Raw genomic sequence first — 17,191 nt, forward strand, 5'->3', positions numbered from 1 at the left:
TCATTATTACTTTTCGACTTCTATTCATAATTTTTGCTATTTTTATCACTGAATATTGTTCTTCTTCCAATTTTATTATAGTGTGAATCTCACACGCGTTCAACCTCTTTCCGCGACCATTTTTCATAATATTTCGCCTTTTTTAAACAAATATACAACACGAGGTAATATCACGGACTTTATTAACTATGTTCCGAGGTTGTTGTTCGCAATTCGCGAGCTTCGGTGTAACTGGAAAGCGTAGATTTACTACACGTGCTATCATTTTGTCCCACTTGCGAACCACAATATTTACGTTTTCATTTCTAGAGTTCTGTTGAAGTAAATATTGTCGATGATATTCAGTACATTACATATAGAGGCATGTCAGAATATGTTGACATATTAAAATACTAATTTTCTTCGGTTTATTCTACCAAATGAGAAAAAATAGACGATGTGCTATCTTTTTGTCCGGGAGTGTATAGGAGAAATTCACAAATTTTGAGTCCGGTAAAGTAAAGAGCAGCCTAGAAATTTGTTAGAACGTCAACTTCGTACTATTCGCGACATCTCTTGAATATAACGTATATTAATATTTTTAGCGCACTGGTTCGATCTGATGCTACTACTTAAGCAATTTTGCAAATTACCACAAAATTTTCAACGTTCCGGTCAACTATTTAGACCATTTTCAAGAAAAATTTTCATATAATTGCGTCTGTAAAAATTATTAAATTAATATAAAGTGTAATTTATGTTGCGTTCCGCACAAAAAACCAAATGGTCTATGAAAAAACAAACATACTTGCTAAGTGAACAAATTATCTTAAACTCTTTACAATTTTATAACACATGTTGATTCCATCCTGTGATATACGAACTGGGGACAAACTTTAGAATTTGAAGAGGCAACGAAATCAGAAAACATCGATCGACCCATTGGCCAATCAATACTTAGCGGTAAATATGAACGGTGAAAAATCCCAGCAACAAGTTTCTACTGTTTGTATACCATACGAAGTTGTGGTAATTTATTAATTGACATTCAATCTAATTTTGATGTATTTTAACCCTTAACAGATTTTATTTGTTAGAAAAATTCATCATAAAACATTACTGGTTCAGTAATGTTGCGTAATATTCATGTATCTTAGGTGTTTCAATAACTAAAATTTACGCTCTGCTGTCTAATCGTGTGAATTGTTTCTAATAAAATCCGTTGGTGTAAATTGGCTTCTTTTTCTACTATTTTTACATTTTCGAAATCAGAAGCATGGTCAAGCTCTACATATTGAATGCCCCGTCAATGCAGTGTGTTGTGCTGGAGGTAAAAATATGTTGTGTCTATGTTCTCTGATCCTATGTATAGTTGGTTACAACCCTTACAAGGTATTGAATAAACTAAATTGCAGTTTGTTACCAATGGTACTTTATCTTTGATCGCGGGGAAAAATTCCCTTAAATAATGTGGTATTTTGAAAATTGTGTGAATTCCTACCTTTCTGAATATTCTCTTAATATCGTTAGATATATTTTGAACGTAAGGAATAACGACGGTATTTTTCGAATTTATTGATCCTGAAAATTTTGTGGTAATTTTCAAAATTGCTTAAGTAGTAGCATCAGATCGAACCATTGCGCTGAAAACATTAGTATACTGTGGGAATGATTACATCGGCAAGGCCATGAACCGACCGAGTCGTTGCCCTCGTACCGAAAACATCAAACGACACACGTTAGCTACTGTAAACAGTCGAGGACCGGGGGAATGAACTGACAAGTAAACCTAGGCTAGTGTCATCGCCCGACTCCTGACTAGGTCACGAAAAAATCCATCTAGGCGTGCCGAGACGCACCTGTGTGTACGACGATAATGCCAAGCCGCAGAGGACGCGGAACGTCTTTTGTCCAAAAACGCAACGATACGAACCACGATACCAAATACGAACTCGATCACGACTTACTTACGATTTACGGCTTACGATTAAGAATCTGTGAATACGGACACGTTTTGTACTGTACTTGTACTGTCTATCTTTGTTATTTCTGTCGTGTTATTCTAAATAAAGGACAGATATTTTATTCTCAACAATCTTGTTCCTACAATACGTTATTAAATTTAAAATATTTCAAAAAGTGTGTGTGTGTGTGGGGAGTTAATCGATTTGGCTTAAAAACGGCTCATATGTCCCTCGCTAGACCGAACACCGAGAATAATTTTACCAGAGGAAGAAGAAAACTGAATGGGAATTCCTGGTAGAATGGAGTTCGCAACAGAAGCATAACTCACCATGAACGATGGAGCTCGCAGGCCAGTCAGCTGTCTCTTGTAGCACTCCTCATGCTGGAGCTGAGCAGGAAATCCCTTTGCGACGCGACACCGAGTCAAGGAGAGACGTAGTTCCGAGGCACCACTCTGTCGGCGATCATTTCGATGGGGACGTTTAATTAATAGCCGCGGGATTCTGGACGCTTCAATTATAACGCGATTAATTATGTAATCGTCGGGAATACCGGCGGATCCCCCAGTGACATTAGTCTCCGACTGTAACCCAGACCGATCCGTCGTTCTCGGTCGCTTTTTCCTTTCATCCCCGGGAGCCCAGGTCCGTTTTGATCCCCTTCGTTTTCCCTGTCGGGCGAAAATGGGTCTCGAGAGGAACGACCCTTTTACACTTTTCATCCGACGAGATTTTTCGGCCGAAGATGGGTTTGTTCCGGGGGACGACTGGTCGGACATAAAAAAAACCGTCGGGAGATTGCAAAATCACGAGATGCCACCGGCACGGGCTACGTGGTCTGGATTCGAGAATCTGGACCGGGATTCGTCTCATCCTTCTGTCAGTTGCAACGCAGCTAGGATACCGCGCGAATATTTCCGAAGGTTTGGTAAGTGAAATCCTATCCGAGCCGGTTTAAGAATCCGCGATGTAATTTTCTCAAGGAGCTTCCGCGCGAGATACGGTGCCGCACCGCGCGTAACGTAACATACGTCGAGGAATCCTCGGTTCGTTGAACGCCCACGCCTCCTATTCGATTTTTATTGGATGTATATACTGTATATGGTTGTTTCGTTTCCGGTTGCAGCAGAAAGCCCCATGATTCGTCGGGAAGAATATGTTGAAAACGATAGAGTGTAGCGGATGTGAAGAAATTATACAGGGTGTTCGACCACAGGTGGGAGAAGATTTAAAAGGGGTGGTTGTCAATGACAATATAAGACGAAAATAGAAAATGAAAAAATTGCGATTTTGGCTTCGTTTTCTATTATTAACAATTTTCAGGCACGATTAATGATCAGTTTTTTAATTCATTATGACTTTAAATAAAATTATATATTCATTTTTGCATGTGAAAATGAATATTTGCATGGTACAAACTAAATAAGGAAAGTTTAATTGATAAAAAAATTTTCATCGACAAGAAATCTCGTCAACGGCCGTACTATTTTGGTGCGCTACAGCCACGCCACAACGGTAGTTGATATTCCTGGGAATTACAACTGTATTCAAGGTAATGAAAACATTTAAACATAATTATCTTGAAAACTATTGAGTATCTGTGCCTATAGCGGTATAATACGTTAACAGGAGAACGAGATATATAACTGTACAACGTTTCAACCAAATCAGAGCCAATTGACAGCTGCCACAGTGGGGTATTTGCACTGAAGAGCCGGACAGAGCCAATTTAAAACTCGCTCAATCTTTAAATTCGCATAACTTTGCCGACAATGATCCGAAATTGATGAAACATCCACGATTTTAAAGCGTAAATGTTCTACATTTTGATGATGTAGGTAATTTTTATAAAAATCACTGCTAAAGCGGCAATACACACATAAAATCTGATTTATGATATATAAATTTTATACAGAATTAATATTATTTGAGAGGTAATATTATAAATTTTATATGTACTGTGAAAGTTTCATCTAAATCGATGATGCGGAAAAAACGATAGGCATTGAAAGATGTAAGAATCTGCAGTTATAGACCGAAAATCGTGAAAATCTGCAATTTTTACCATGCTCAAACGTTTGTAGCTCATTGCAACGGCGACCGATTTTGACGAAAGTTTCAAAATGTGTTTAATATAACGCATGTGAAGGCTGCGGTCTTGCTTGACCAGAATGAAAGGAACGTGTAATTGAAAGAATGGAATGACTGAGAAGAGTGAGACAGGATAGCAGAGTGATTGGAATGAGAGAAAGAATAGTCCAGTCGGCAGGTCGAAAAAAAGGCGTCTATTCGGAAAGTATTCCGAATTTAATGAAATTTTGACACGTCATTTAGGGGTACTCTGGGGTGTCGAAACTCAGTTTTCGACCTCGAGGACCCTGTGCTAACTTGGGGAGGGGGAAAAAACCACGATTTTTATTACCTTGTTTTGGTTTTTCGCCTATTACTCAAAAATTGTGGGTCCTATGAACTTTTGTCTTCCATTTTTGGAAAGAGCATTAAATTTCCTTCAAATTTCACCAGTCAATCATTTTTTTCGACCAAATAGGCACCGAGAGACAGGCGTTCAAAATTAGGAAATTAAGTGGCAACTGACGAATATAGGTAAAAACGGAGCAAATTACACTGTCCAACAACAAAAATGTTTCCATATAACTGTTGGGTGTATCGTATACAGTTTTTAGCGCTGATTCCGAATCTGGCATTAATTTTTCTCCTACACGCACAGTTTTTGAGAAATTTGAGATTGAAAAAAAACACGTTTTTCGACTTTGAACAGATATTATGATGTTCTTATAAAAGATATTGTATTATTCTTTACAGCAAAAGATTCTCTAGACTTTCCCGAATCCAGTGATGTCTAATAGTAGTACATTATGATTGTTTAAACATGTTTAAACAATCATTAAAGACGGAGAGGCATCACTTTTGTACACATTTTTGATGATATTTTTCAATTAAAAAAAAAAAATAAGGGTCTAAGGGTCCAGCGGAAAATCGAATTGCACCACGCGATAGAGCAGACTTTTATCTTGAGAAACCACTCTTTCAACTTTCCAATGTCGACATTTTTTTCGATCCTGAAAGTCCAATCGCCAGGTCGAAAAAAGGGCGTCTACCTGCAAAGTATTCCGAACTTAATGGAATTTTGACACGTCATTTAGGGGTACTCTGGGGTGTCGAATCTCAGTTTTCGACCTCGAGGACCCTGTGCTAACTTGGGGAGGGGGAAAAAACCACGATTTTTGTTACCTGTTTTTGGTTTTTCGCTTATTACTCAAAAACTGTGGGTCCTATAACTTTTGTTTTCCATTTTTGGAAAGAGCATTAAATTTCCTTCAAATTTCACTATGGACATGATATTTGGTCCCCTCAGGGTTTCAAATTCATTTACCAATCCTCTCCTTTTTCCACTCTCACCATCGCCTTTTCAGCGGGACCTACTGTTTATGGTGGGTTCCGAACCACCTTCTTCAAATTTCACTAGTCAAACGTATTTTTTGATGCAATAGGTACCGAGAAACAGGCGTTCAAAATTAGGAAATGTTTCTCAAAATGTCATTTTGAGCCACACATTGTGACATTTAGGAGGAAATTGCAGGTTTTTGGCTCACAAATTTAGTTTTTCAACATATCTACATATAATCTACATACTGTGTATACCCCTCACATTTTCACCCCCCCTTCGGACCCCCCCCCCCCACCCGCGGAAGACAAATTTGAGAAATACGTAAAAAAATCTCTCTTTCTCCAAAAACCCTAACATTGTACTCTTATCAATCTGATTTCACATTGTTTGGAGGGGGGAGGGGTGTCCGCTGACAAGTGCCTAATGTTATAATTGCAGTTTATTCCCTATTTAGGGGTGCCTGGTCATCACTTTATGACTTTACATTTTCCCATTAATCCGTAATCTCAAAGAGTAGTAAATGTAGATTGGGTAGGTGAAGAGTAAGAATCCATGTCTGATGCTTACAAAATAAAAAATAAAATAAAATAGATTTTTCTTTTTATCTCGAAAAAAACGTCGACGTTGGAAAGTTGAAAGAGTGGTTTCTCAAGATAAAAGTCTGCTCTATCGCGTGGTGCAATTCGATTTTCCGCTGGACCCTTAGACTCTTATTTTTTTTTTTTAAATTGAAAAATATCCTCAAAAACGTGTACAAAAGTGATGCCTCTCCGTCTTTAAACATGTTTAAACAATCATAATGTATTACTATTGCACATCACTGGATTCGGGAAAGTCTAGAGAATCTTTTGCTGTACAGAATAATACAATATATTTTATAATAACGTCATAATATCTGTTCAAAGTCGAAAAACGTGTTTTTTTTCAAACTCAAATTTCTCAAAAACTGTGCGTGTAGGAGAAAAATTAATGCCAGATTCGGAATCAGCGCTAAAAACTGTATACGATACACCCAACAGTTATATGGAAACATTTTTGTTGTTGGACAGTGTAATTTTCTCTGTCTTTCCCTATATTCGTCAGTTGCCACTTAATTTCCTAATTTTGAACGTCTGTCTCTCGGTGCCTATTTGGTCAAAAAAAAAGATTGACCAGTGAAATTTTAAGGAAATTTAATGCTCTTTCCAAAAATGGAAGACAAAAGTTCATAGGACCCACAATTTTTGAGTAATAGGCGAAAAACCAAAACAAGGTAATAAAAATCGTGGTTTTTTCCCCCTCCCCAAGTTAGCACAGGGTCCTCGAGGTCGAAAACTGAGATTCGACACCCCAGAGTACCCCTAAATGACGTGTCAAAATTTCATTAAATTCGGAATACTTTCCTATTAAAAGTACCTGGCGACAGGACTAGAATGCAAGATTGAATGGAATGGATAAGTGTGGTAACGGATGAATTTGAACTGCAAGAGAAGTGGACTGTATAAAAGATATTATGAGCATGAATGTATGGATCGATGTATAAATAACTGTATTTGCACTTTAAGAACTAGATTGTCAAAAGATGTAACACTGTGTCGCAGAACTAATGTACAATGAGTTTGAATAAAGAAGACTTTGAAAAGGCTTTGAGAGGAATCGCTTGTTTGACGTTAGACAGCTGATCGTTTGTCGCAGAGAGAGTGAAGCGACGGTTGTCACTCTCTTTTATTGTCTCGATCCTTCTGGAAGTTCGTCACGCACCGGTGGTTCCGATTGAGCGTTCGCGAACATTCCAGTAGGATCGAGAATGGGAATAGCCCAATCACGCAGCTGATCTATTGCCCGCGTAAGCCTCGATGGCATACGATAACGCTCGCGGTTTCGGCGGGATCGCGCTAGTCTTGGCGGGGTCGCGCGGTGCCGGTGTGACAATATGGCGCTCGGGCGCGCCAATTTTGAACAACACAGATCTGCAGAACGTATTTAAAAAATTTTTAATATAGGCCCACATAAAAAAGTTGTAAAATGCGACTTTTAGTATTTTTTCTACAATTCCGATCAATTGCAATTTTTAAAACATTTCTTTTCACGTCCTGCAGTAAACTAATTGCTCTAGCTTCCCAAAAAAGTTTAAATCGTGTAGTACAATATTAAAAAAACTATCGTCTTTTTTAGAGCGTCTAAATATTTCTCCGAGTCACTGTACTTGTATTCTAAAAATTTTCATGGTATAAAATTCCATTTTATTTGAGCTAAGTGCACAGAAATTTTACCCGTCCTTGCTCTTTACTCTGAAATGATCGTGTCAAAATATTGGCAGAAATATCTTTTCATATTTGTACGACGTTATTGATTTATGGCGCGAAAATAATACAGATGGTGGGAATAATAATTGGAGATATAAAAATATATTCGCCGGTCGAGAAACGACGATAGGGGCTACGAGCGCATAAAGACTGATACTGCTAAAGCCGCAAAAATTTCTCAGTGAGCGGAAAAGACGACACTTTATGATCTGTTTCACGAAGAGGAAAGTCCTCTTTATGGCCCCGGAATAGCAGATTAGAGTAAGTGTCATAAATACCCGACTATTTGTCTGAAAATCGTTTGCTAAACTTTAAACGCGTTTACTCTCCTTTCTACTTTATATTGCACTTTTCTTAAAAATTTTGTTAGAACTTGTGGGAGTTTGTGGTCTTATAATCTATCTATCTAAGTATATAATCTATCTGCGTAATCTAATCTAATAGGCGATTCAATAAGGATACTTTCTGTTACAAGATGACCGGACACACCAAACACACGCAGTGCCCCAGCTCGGACCACACGCACACATAACCGCGAGTGCCCTCAACTTATACATATGGTCAATAACATATTCAAGAGATTCAAAATACCACATTATTTAAGGGAATTTTTCCCCGCGATCAAAGATAAAGTACCATTGGTAACAAACTGCAATTTAGTTTATTCAATACCTTGTAAGGGTTGTAACCAACTATACATAGGATCAGAGAACATAGACACAACATATTTTTACCTCCAGCACAACACACTGCATTGACGGGGCATTCAATATGTAGAGTTTGACCATGCTTCTGATTTCGAAAATGTAAAAATAGTAGAAAAAGAAGCCAATTTACACCAACGGATTTTATTAGAAACAATTCACACGATTAGACAGCAGAGCGTAAATTTTAGTTATTGAAACACCTAAGATACATGAATATTACGCAACATTACTGAACCAGTAATGTTTTATGATGAATTTTTCTAACAAATAAAATCTGTTAAGGGTTAAAATACATCAAAATTAGATTGAATGTCAATTAATAAATTACCACAACTTCGTATGGTATACAAACAGTAGAAACTTGTTGCTGGGATTTTTCACCGTTCATATTTACCGCTAAGTATTGATTGGCCAATGGGTCGATCGATGTTTTCTGATTTCGTTGCCTCTTCAAATTCTAAAGTTTGTCCCCAGTTCGTATATCACAGGATGGAATCAACATGTGTTATAAAATTGTAAAGAGTTTAAGATAATTTGTTCACTTAGCAAGTATGTTTGTTTTTTCATAGAACATTTGGTTTTTTGTGCGGAACGCAACATAAATTACACTTTATATTAATTTAATAATTTTTACAGACGCAATTATATGAAAATTTTTCTTGAAAATGGTCTAAATAGTTGACCGGAACGTTGAAAATTTTGTGGTAATTTGCAAAATTGCTTAAGTAGTAGCATCAGATCGAACCAGTGCGCTAAAAATATTAATATACGTTATATTCAAGAGATGTCGCGAATAGTACGAAGTTGACGTTCTAACAAATTTCTAGGCTGCTCTTTACTTTACCGGACTCAAAATTTGTGAATTTCTCCTATACACTCCCGGACAAAAAGATAGCACATCGTCTATTTTTTCTCATTTGGTAGAATAAACCGAAGAAAATTAGTATTTTAATATGTCAACATATTCTGACATGCCTCTATATGTAATGTACTGAATATCATCGACAATATTTACTTCAACAGAACTCTAGAAATGAAAACGTAAATATTGTGGTTCGCAAGTGGGACAAAATGATAGCACGTGTAGTAAATCTACGCTTTCCAGTTACACCGAAGCTCGCGAATTGCGAACAACAACCTCGGAACATAGTTAATAAAGTCCGTGATATTACCTCGTGTTGTATATTTGTTTAAAAAAGGCGAAATATTATGAAAAATGGTCGCGGAAAGAGGTTGAACGCGTGTGAGATTCACACTATAATAAAATTGGAAGAAGAACAATATTCAGTGATAAAAATAGCAAAAATTATGAATAGAAGTCGAAAAGTAATAATGAATTTCTTGAAAAATCCGGAAAACTATGGTAAAAAGAAGAGTTTTGGACGTCCGCAAAGTCTAAGCGCCCGGGAACGTCGTGCAATACTAAGAGCAGCATCGAATTCTAAGATGACTGCAAGGCAAATTGCACAAAGTGTTGGTGTAGACACTAATATAAGGAATGTGAGACGTGTTTTACAAAAATGCAAATACATACAACGAAGAAAATTAAAGAAAAAGCCATGGTTAACTGTGCAACATAAGAACAATCGGTTACACTTTGCGGAAAAGAATATTCATATGCGAAAGAAATGGCGAAGAATAATATTTACGGATGAAAAGAGGTTTAACTTAGATGGACCTGATGGTCTGAGTTACTATTTTCACGATATGCGAAAAGAGGAACAGTTTTTGAGTCGTCGACAAATGGGAGGTGGTAGTGTGATGATTTGGTGCGGTATCGGGTACTATGGTAAAATGGAAATCAAATTTATAACAGGAAAAATGAATAGCAAAATGTATTTGGAAATGATTAAGGAACAAATAAACACGTACGCGACCAGAATTGCTGGAGAGAAGTATACTTTTCAGCAGGATAATGCCGCAGTACACACAGCAAAAGTAGTAAAAGAGTACTTTTCTCGAGAAAAAATTCGCGTTTTAGATTGGCCAGCAAGATCACCCGACCTCAACATTATTGAAAATTGTTGGGGAAATCTTGCCCGAGCTGTATATAGAAATGGCAGACAATTTGGAGATATTGCCGAATTAAAAAAATGTATCCAAGATGAGTGGGAGCAATTAGAGCAAAAAACCATTAAAAAACTCTATGAATCTTTGCCAAAGAGAATGATGGCTGTTATTAAATGTAAAGGAGGGGCCACAAAATATTAAGCATTAATTATCATTCGTTGATTTACTGTTATACATAATTTTCAGTTAAATGTGCTATCATTTTGTCACACCATATTTCCTTAAAAATTATTTTTTTTTTAAATAAAATTGTATACGCTGGCGAAATTTAATTCAATTTCATTTGTGTCTGTTTATATCGATATTTTGCAAGAATGCGTAAAAATAAAACCTTGGTTGTAATGTTAAATAAATAAATATTACGTTAATTTTAAAATGTGCTGTCTTTTTGTCCCGGAGTGTAAATTATGTTGGTTTTGTTATGTAATCCAGTAGATTTGTACCCGGGACGGCTGCAGATCGAAGTTTCGATCCTGTAGGATCAATGGTTCAGGAGTTATGCTTGCTTAAAGTTGAGCAATCTGCAGTGTTTTTGACAGGTAAGGGCGCCGCCATATTGGTTTGTAGTGACGGTCGCGCGCCACTTACCGAGCAGAATAATTAATGAGTTCGTTAATTACAATAGTTAGGTCGGTGGGGGCGGCAAGGACCGGCGGTTCTGCTAGATAATTATTTTAATGTTTAAGGGACTTGGGCACGTCTTCCCGTTATGTGATGGAGCTGAAACTTTACACAGATTTTTTTCTAATTATTTGGAACAATCCTGAGGGGGAGGGGGAGTGTCGTAAAAGAAAAGCCATAGTTCATAATCATAATCATTCGTAGTAAAAGAAAAGTGTCGTAAAATTATCAAAGAATGAAAAAATGCAAAATTTGTTTTCAAAGGACTAATCGGGAGACATACCTTACAAAATGCAGAAGGTTTCGTCCTAATTGGTGAACATACATAGAAAAAAAAGCGAAAAAAGGCACATATACAGATCGAATTGAGGAACCTCTTCCTTTCTCGAAGTCGGTTAAATACATATTTTGCGCAGGGCCAATTCAACAAACCAATATAAAGAAATATGGATTCAATGCCTCATATGTAAATGATGGGCACATAGTGGGGACATCTCGAGCAAGGAAGACGAAGACACGTGCAATTTTCTATCTAACTAAGCTTCATCTAATTGTAAGTCAGTGGACCATATTACCCTTACCCCCCCCCCCCCTCCTGCTATAAGAAATCCAGTAATCCAGAAATACAGTAGGTCCTTGATTATCCAAACCTCCGACGTCTGAAGTCTTTAGCTTCCCAACATGCTTCAGATATAAATAGCTCAATCTAAGGCGATCCATATGCAATACTATTTATTATGTAAATTAATAAAAATTGAATCTTGCATTATGACTGAGTAACTGTCCCCATATTCGAACAGTTATGTTTCCCTGTTTGGTTCGGATAATCGAGGTTCTACCGTATACACATTGAATTAAATAAAAATATTTTTGTTCTACTTCGGCCTTTTACCACGTGTGACCTTGTAAGTTCACTTATATTTGAAGCAACAATTTAAATGAATTTAGATTAAATATGATTATCGATCGTAATTTTGGTAATCAAAGTGTGATGATATCGGAGCACAGGTTCGATCAATGATGAAACGCAGCAATTTTGCAAATTAATTAAACACACAACGTTTCGATCCTGATGTGGATCATTTTCAAGAGTAAACTTTTGCGTCTGAAAAATAATGTGAATGTAATATATGTAACAATAAAAATACTATGAAGATACCCAATAAACCACTTTTACATACTTGCTATAACAGAGAAATTACGTTTGAAAATTATTACAAGTGAACTGTTTCCATGCCGGTAGACACTGAACTGAACCAAGTGAAGGTTACAAAACAAACAGAACATACATACATAAGAACGACGTATTCAAAATTGGCCAACCAGAGCCAAGTGATCTATGGACGCTAAGTCAATATTAGGCGGTAAATTCATCATAAATGAATTTAGGTTGTGAATCAGATTTCACGAAGAAATATAAAACTGGGGGCCATATTACCACCCGTTCCTCTACTTTTGTTAGCGATTGTAATCTCTGGCCGCCGCCAGACGGCGCATGGTCCCAGGTACTGTACATGTGCGAATGAGATTGTGTGTGTATTCACACGCGCTGCTGACCACAATCACACTCATTCGCACACGTACGGTACCTGGAACCATGCGCCGTCTGGCGGCGGCCAGAGAATTACGACTCATCTGCCTCCACATTTCAGCATTACAGAGATGCTAAGTCGGCACACCTGTATAATGCACCGTGGTTTAGATCTTCTGCCGCGCCACCTACCGTAGCGTCGGACACCATTGGGGGTCCCATAGTTTTTAGATTCCGTTCCGTTCTGTTCGTCAGTTACCGTCATCGCCGCTTGTTCTCTTTATGTAAATCTCCGTATGTTATCCGTATCAATCTCGTCTAAATCTCATAACTTTTTTTAAAAATTATTAAATATAACCTAATTTATGTTACGAGCCATAGTTCAGACTGGTTAGTCCAGCGAATGCGAAGCTCCTTGAAGGAACGTTTCGCAATGTCCCAATAATGAGACAGCGTTTGCCGTTAACGAGCCGCGTTATTGTTCACTGCGATGAAAAGCAGGATTGGTTTCGCGGGGCGGCGTATATTTCGTAAGTCGCCATTTCCTGTCAGTCTTTGCCAGCTGTCGAAAAGTGGAGGCCAGGAAAGTTCGGTACATGGAGAGAAGTAAAGCGCCAACAACGGGTTGCTGGGTGCAGAGAGACAGAGTGGGGGTTCGCGGGGGTGACAACAGGGCAGGGAGAGGTCTTAGAGGAAGGCGAGAACGGAGGTTTAAGTAGGATTCTTACGTCAGTCGGATTCCACTTGAAGTAGCAAAGAGAAAAGGTTGAATGGAATCGGGCACATCGGGAGGAACGACAGAAGGGCGGCTGGAATCCGGTGGGCGGTTAGAGGAAGAGCAAACAAATCGATGTGCAAGTGCATTTCTTGATTTCGTCCGGGGCTCCCTTTCATCGCTACCCACTCGGCGACACCCGTTCCTCCTCGCACAGGCAGTCAAGAAATTTCAAGCCCGGTTCACAATGCTTCTTATTTCTTCTCTCTTTTTTTTCGTATTTTATCAAAGATACTACCGAACGAAGGTTCAAGAGCAATAAGGACGATCTTTGCACTGGGCGCGTCCCATGAAACGAGTACTCGTTACAGCTTCGCGTTTCACGGATCAGAGAAACTTTTTCAAGTGGGATCGACTCGACAAATGAAAAATATATTCAGACGTAAGAAATTTTAACGACCTGCGAGCTCGGCAAGATTCAACGTTCCTCAAAGCTGTAACGATTCACATTCTCACCGGTCTTCCTAAACTTCGTATTTAGCATCAAAAGGAACTTGTCTAACTCCTCGAACGTTCGTTTGCCTAGAATTTTGCGGCGACGCGCGTGTCTTTATAGTGTAACGTCAAAAGCAACGGGATCAGACGATTTTCGCAGAGAGTGCAGGAAGAAAAAAGCGGCTCTAATTAAGGGGAGCCGCGGCAGTTTGATATGTTTACAGCGAGACTGCTTTTTAAACACGACTCGCTTCGCGGACCCTTTGCCGGGCCGAGCACTGGTTAAACGATAACTCGATTAAAAAAACTGGTTTGACTCGAACAACGGCATTTAATTAACAAAAGTGCTCGCGGTGAGCTGCACCGCCAGCCCAATTCAGCAGCCAGTCCCTCCAGGGAGTGGGGAAGCGAGTTCCTCTTCGAATTCTCCTATAGTATGCCCCCTCTTTCCTCGTCCTCCTCTTTCTCCGCCTTCATCCGCCCTTATTCTCTCCCTTATCCAGCCTTTTCTGCTCCTTTCCACCGACCGCCGGAGAATAATTGCGAGAATATAGTACCGACGAGTAGTCCCACTAGATTTGCCTCCTCCCTGCCCCTTTGTCTTTTATTATTTCCGTTCTGTTTCCATTCCGCGGCCGTTGTTTTCGAACCCGGCCACTCCATCCTCGGTTACTCGCACACACCAATTGCGGCTTATCGAAAATATTCCAGCCCATGAGCTAATGCAACGCCAGTATCGATCGACGTGTTTCTTCGCTCCTTCGTAGCTTCTACAGTATGTCAACAAAGAAACATACAGTGGCTCCAAAAAATGATTGTTATAGAGACAGAGGTGGTTTTATAGGGTGTCTCCCCATTTTAAAATCTTGATTTTCTGTTTCATGAATGTTCCAGAGAAAATTTAAATGGTATCTAGTGGGGCATACTTTAGTATTATTAGTTTTTTTTCGTGAATGGACGCGTAAAGTTCAACCTCGTTTTTTAAAATGGAAAGGCAGGGAAATTACTCTATTGATTTTAAAAATGTCATGATGTAAATGGTTGTTATGTAGAAACTTTTTTTACAATAAATGAAAAGCAAACAACTTAATGTAACACTAATGGGTGTCTTACCATTATTTAAATTGTAATATCTTCTGAACGATTAAGTTCTCGACATACGTAGGATACTTTTTTATAATTAATGTCAAGCTGCATCCATTTATGTATTAGAAAATACATCATTCCAATTTCACAAAAAGGAGTTAACCTTCGTATGACCTTTATGCGTCCACTCCCGAAAAATGTAATAACGCCAAAATATGGCCTATTCGATACCATTCAAATTTTCTCTGAAATTTTTGTTTTTATTGAACGGTTGTAACCTCCAATAGGAGGTTATTCTGCAGTCTATATTACATTCATAATATTACAATGAAAGCATTATGCTAATGTATGATTAATGTAACAAGTATATATCAATTGAAGGCACTTAATTTGTGGTGGGCGTGATAGTGGCGTCATATACATAATTCACAATATTTCAGGAAGGAACATACGATCTTACATACAGTGTTTGTAGGCTGTGGAGTAGAACGTTGCATGACATGGGAAGGAAAAACCCCGTAATCTCAGGTTATGTATAAATTTCAATCTGTGAGTGTCATGTATATAGGCGAAAGGACATGATCTATATCCTGTGTCTCATGTCCACATAAACAGCCAGGGTTATTTACTACATTGATTTTAGCTAGAGAGAAGTTAAGACTATTATGGCCGGATCTAATTCTGTTAATGGTTACAATGGTTTCTAGAGATAGATTTTTCCCCGAGTACCAGGGTATTCTTCTTTCGTCGTGAAATTGTTCAAAATAATTTTTCCTTTGTATCGACCTTCATTGACTATAGGTATATTCATTAGTATTATTGAAAGCACGTGATTTGAAGATCACACTTAAATCAGTATACGGCATTTTGAAAGAGTTGTCTGAATCCTGTTCCTGAGCACTGTTCCTGACAATATTAGCTAATTCATCAGCTTTTTCATTACCACGAATACCCAGATGGGATGGTATCCAGTAAAATGGAATTTCATTGGAATCAGGATACTTTGTGCGGTGTTCATAAATTTTGTTCCTGATATTCTTGGATTCCAGAATAGAATTTTAAAGTCTTTCTGACGCAGACAAGCCATTGAAGTGTAGGTATTTCCGCTGTTAGTAGAAACAGTTGTCGGACGATTGAGATTGGTTGGAATCTACTGAAGGATCACCAGCAGATTGCAGAAGAAGTTTCTTTTTTATTCTGGAACACCTCGCCTTAAGAGATCGATCCTCTAGTTGGAGTCTCACTACGTCAATCATTTTAATCAAGCCTATTACATCGTTTGTGAATTCTTGTGCGATATTCAACAAGTTGTTTTGTACCATAGAATTGACTAAGAATCGTTTGAATTGATTGTAGTTTAAGACTATATATAGAGATGAAGAAGACCGTCCAATTAATTCTTTTGCTGGCAGTAATGCTTCTTCTAGGTTCGGTAACTTTTCTTCCGGAGAAGTTACGTTGAGACTAGTAGCGTCTATAGTCTTTGGCTTTTTAGCCTTGGGTTTTAAAAGTCTGCTTTAATTAATTTTTCCAGATTAGGTGAAGAACTATTTTCATTATGATCTGAGGATGGACTATTCGATGATGTTTCGTCGATAGTGTTGCCAGAGGTGGTTCACGGTGGAGCGTTTCTTTTTAATCCTGTGTTCTGATGATTAATGTTGATTTCCGGGAACTGAGATACTGAGTCCTTGGAAGCCGCGGCATTGTTGTCCATACTTGTAGTGATGTCAACAGTCGATTTCTCGATAGCATTGGTACATATCTTAGCAATATGCCCTTTCTGTTTACATATAAAGCAATTTGTAGAGTCTGTACTGAAATATATCTAGTAATTCGTGTCTTCATAGCATATTTGTAAGGATTCTGGTAGAAGATGTTCGTCTTCTTCCTTGATGTAACCCTAATGTTAACCCTTTACTTTTTAACAAATTAGCTATAAAATCATGTGGTATGACAGAACTGACATTGGAGATTACAACTCTTTTGTTTTTTTCCATTAACGGTCTAATTTTCAGTGAGAAATTACCTATTTGAATAGCTTTATCCGATAACTTCTCCACTAAGGAGACACTGGATAGAAATACATATCCTCCCACCGGAGATTTTGGAGATAAACATTATGTTGCTGATGTTGATTAGCTTCTCCAAACCGTCTAAATAATCATCGTTAGAGAGACCATCAATGGAGTCAAGTACGATGGCCTGGTCTTTCCTAGGAAGTGAACTGTTTGCCGCTACATTCGGATACGTCTTATTAACTGAGGCTTGAGGAGAACTTTGGCTTTCGATGGATAAGTGACCCCTGTTGTCAGAGGCCATTATTTGA

At 38.1% G+C, this 17,191-nt stretch overlaps 1 long non-coding RNA gene across 2 annotated transcripts; it reads left to right on the top strand.

Annotated features, from left to right (window-relative positions):
- The first annotated feature begins 2,163 nt into the window (after window positions 1-2,163).
- LOC143218480 (uncharacterized) lies at window positions 2,164-10,670 on the top strand. 2 transcript variants are annotated; one of them, XR_013011087.1, is made up of 4 exons: window positions 2,164-2,871; window positions 3,070-3,159; window positions 3,407-3,495; window positions 3,573-10,670. It is a non-coding gene; the product is annotated as an uncharacterized LOC143218480 (long non-coding RNA). The 2 variants fall into 2 exon arrangements; XR_013011084.1 differs by having other exon boundaries at window positions 3,070-3,495.
- Window positions 10,671-17,191: the final 6,521 nt, after the last annotated feature.

Source organism: Lasioglossum baleicum, chromosome 2 (assembly GCF_051020765.1).
Source record: "Lasioglossum baleicum chromosome 2, iyLasBale1, whole genome shotgun sequence".
Lineage (NCBI taxonomy): Eukaryota > Metazoa > Arthropoda > Insecta > Hymenoptera > Halictidae > Lasioglossum > Lasioglossum baleicum.